The sequence below is a fragment of the Puntigrus tetrazona genome, chromosome 8 (genome assembly GCF_018831695.1).
Source record: "Puntigrus tetrazona isolate hp1 chromosome 8, ASM1883169v1, whole genome shotgun sequence".
NCBI lineage: Eukaryota > Metazoa > Chordata > Actinopteri > Cypriniformes > Cyprinidae > Puntigrus > Puntigrus tetrazona.
This window is the reverse complement of record NC_056706.1, coordinates 22,577,476-22,581,018: the sequence shown is the minus strand read 5'-3', so window position 1 is coordinate 22,581,018 and position 3,543 is coordinate 22,577,476. Positions and strand designations below refer to the sequence as shown.

Genomic DNA, 3,543 nt, shown 5'->3' with positions numbered 1-3,543 from the left:
ATTTGCATGGAAGAATTTGGTGCGTTTTTTCATTACCCCCAAAATTAAAAGTAAACAAATATCCACACCACAAATATGCTGGCGAATGTGTGGCCAGGTCGATGTTGACCATTTTCATATTTTCTGGAGCTGTGCAAATATATTACCTTTTGGAACAAAAAGTTTTGTTGGAGTTTGAAAGGATCTTGGGATATGAAATCCCAAGAGATTTTGTTATAATTTACCTTGGTAATTTTGAAGATGTCGTGTTAAAAGAAGATGTATATCTTGTAAATGTATTAAATGTAGCATGTAAGAAGAGCATTACCAGGCACTGGTATAAACAGGTCACCCCCTCTATCGATGAATGGATAATAATTGTTAAGGAAATATGTGATATGGAAGAATTGACTTTCAATTTGAGACTTAAAAGGACTTATTTTTAAGATATTGGAAGAAATGGACCGAATACTGTAATATAAACAATTACTGATTGTTCAAAAAGTGAAACAATGTAACCCTCCAATGTTTTCTTTTCTGTTTGATTTGCTTTTCTATTCTTGATGTCTTGTTTTGTATCGTCTAATTATTTGTTGTAAAAATGTTTTATAAAAATAAAATAAAAAAAAAAAAAAAAAGAAAATTAAGATGGTAGTGCTTGTGTAATCATTCTCCTTTCAGCTCTTAACAAAAATGTTACTAGGCAACTAGTAATGATGCCAAGAAAATGAGGCATGACCTTATTGAGACTATTGATAAGAAGCAATCTTAGCCTGGTGATGACATTACAGGGCAAACAGAATTATGTCCTGCTCTTGAAGGAAGTATTATGCTGGAGTGGTAATTACAGTGGTTTTTAGTGTTTTGCATGCTTCCCCTGGTAGGCTGCCCTAGAATAGAACAATGAGAATGGAACCATGATTGGCAACCCACAAGATTACCTCTGTTTGTTTACCTCTCTCCCCAATTGGTTCTGGCTTTTAAAGAAAGGATATATACTCTCAAATTTCAACTTTGAAAAGACTGGAGCTAAACTTATAGCTAAACTGTTTGTATTAGAGTAAATGATCATTACTTGTTTATCATAATGATAAACTGAATTGATTTGCTAAAATAGAAGTCCTTAATTGCCTTTTATTTGTAGAGATATGTGAAAAAAAATTACAAAAACTGTAAAGCTAGATATAAATAAAGCTTAAACAAAAATTACTTACAGAACCATTATGTCAGTGAATGAGAGAGTTGTTGATGGTAAAAGTAATTTCTGCATTCTTCTCATATATTCCTACCATCTCGAACTGTGGAGGATTTACATCAGTGCGCCAGAGCACAACTGCATAACTCATTGTTGGATCATAATTATTGTCATATTTCACATGATGGACATTGACTGTAAAATGCAACTTTTTTATCACCTCCAGAAGCTGTGTTAAAAATAAATAAATAAATAATGATTTTTATATTACAGTATTATTAACATTATATTAATACTACAACGTATTTCAAATGAACAATACTTTTGTTTAAGATAATATACAGTATATAGTAATAATATAATACTTCAATGTATACTTCAATAATGTTCAACACCGGGAAAAATGTGATTAAAAAAATCAGCTTGTCATGTATTCTGATGAATTCACCCAACATTGTATGGCTTGGCCATTGTATTTCTGTGGCATAAATTTATGTCGCAATGTAGAACTGTATGTAATGCATGAGCTATGGTATATATAGCCGAATATACACCAAAGGAGAGTGTGGGATTTTTCCTCTGCAGTCAGCCATGAGCAGTAATCACAATCTTGATTACATGTCTTACTCTTCCCCTGGACTTTACTCTTAGCTCCATAATTATGGCCAGAATTAGTTGTTCCTCTGATTTTATAGATAAATTCATCAAATCTAGGCAATGACAAAGAGTCTCTCTGTAATGCCAATGACTGTACCAATTTTTCCTGATTCCTGGTTCTCTTGGAAGCTGTTGATTCATAGACCATGCTTGACTTGCAATCCATACTTTGTCTTTGCTTTGATAATTTTGCTGGCATATTGCGGCACAGCAAAAACAACAATGACATTGATGTTGAGTTTATCTATCTTTTTAAGTGTTAGACTATAGTTTCTATTTAAGAGCAGACCCTCTTGATAGGCCAAACAAATGCCAGTATTACTTATATACTTGTTGAACAACTTAATTCCATCTAAGCTATAATCATTTTGACTACCAATAAAAGCAACCCAGTTCCATCCAAACCACTGTATGATGTGAATAATCATCTCTATCAAGTCTTTGTTGCTAAGGATTGTTCTTACAAAAGAAGGATACCTAAGTTTATTGCTCAACGCATAACTAGAAGCTCCATAATTCACCTTTTAAAAGAGAAAGTGAGAAACGTAATTGACCAGCACAAATGGTGGGAAGTAAATATGCATTTTGTTATGTAAATTTTATAAAAAAAAAAGGAATTTACCATTTACCAAAGGCCACCCAATCTGTAAACTCCTTCCAGACTAAAGTCAGATAATGACCAAGAACGTCTCGGTTACGTATGTAACCCTCGTTCCCTGAAGAAGGGAACGGAGACGTCACGTCGGATGACCGACGAATTGGGATCTCGCTTCGAGAGACCAATCTACTTCGAGTGTATCTAAACGAGCCAATTGAAGATTGGCATGCGCTAATCGCATCCAGCTGCCGCTGATCACAGCGCGTGTATAAATAAGCAGCGGGTGCAGCGCATATTCAGGTTTTCGCTGAGGAGCCGAGCTAGTGACCCGGCCCCTTCAGCAGAGGTGCAGCACCGTGGCGGCGGGACGTGGCGTCTCCGTTCCCTTCTTCGGGAACGAGGGTTACATCACGTAACCGAGACGTTCCCCCTTTCAGTCGGTCACTCCGAGTCACGTCGGATGACCGACGGGTGGGATCCCTACCAAGCGCGCCATGGGCGCTGCCTCTTCCAGTGTCCTGTGGGAGCCCACAAGCCCCCTCAGTCTATCGGCGAGGCGGGCTCAACCACAAGAAGCCAGCTACTTTTTGTAACACTACCCATTCGTAAGACTGGAACACTGGGAAGCGTCCACGTTCTAGTGAACAGGGACGTGCGGAAGTCCAGCCTTCCTGTAGGAGGTCTCGGAACGAATACGCATATGGACAGTATTTCAGTTTGCATATGGAAAATTGGAGGTGATTGAACCCTCTTAGACGGGCAGAAGGTCTGCCGGGGAAACACGGGGCTCTAAGGCTATGCCGTGGAAATACACACATAAAGTCCTCTTGGGGTACTTTACATGGCTCCCAGCCCTCACCGGTTCTCACGGATTCATCGAGAGGGCCTGGCGCCGGACGCTCCGCGCAACATCGCGCTGCCGAGGGAATGGAGGAGCTCGACAGGGTCTACTGTATGGACGCTCTGGAGCGGTTAACAAGCCGACCCGAAACCGGGCCTCTCAGTGCTTCTACCCGTTTGAGGTGAGAACACAGGAGGATACCGGTTCCACACGTAGGCTATAGAATCTAGCAATCGTGTTCGGGGTCGCCCAGCCCGCAGCTCTACAAATCTG

At 39.6% G+C, this 3,543-nt stretch overlaps 1 pseudogene; it reads right to left on the bottom strand.

Moving 5' to 3' along the window:
- Window positions 1–1,618: 1,618 nt before the first annotated feature.
- On the bottom strand, window positions 1,619–2,925 carry LOC122350032 (annotated as a pseudogene).
- Between the last annotated feature and the right edge of the window lie 618 nt (window positions 2,926–3,543).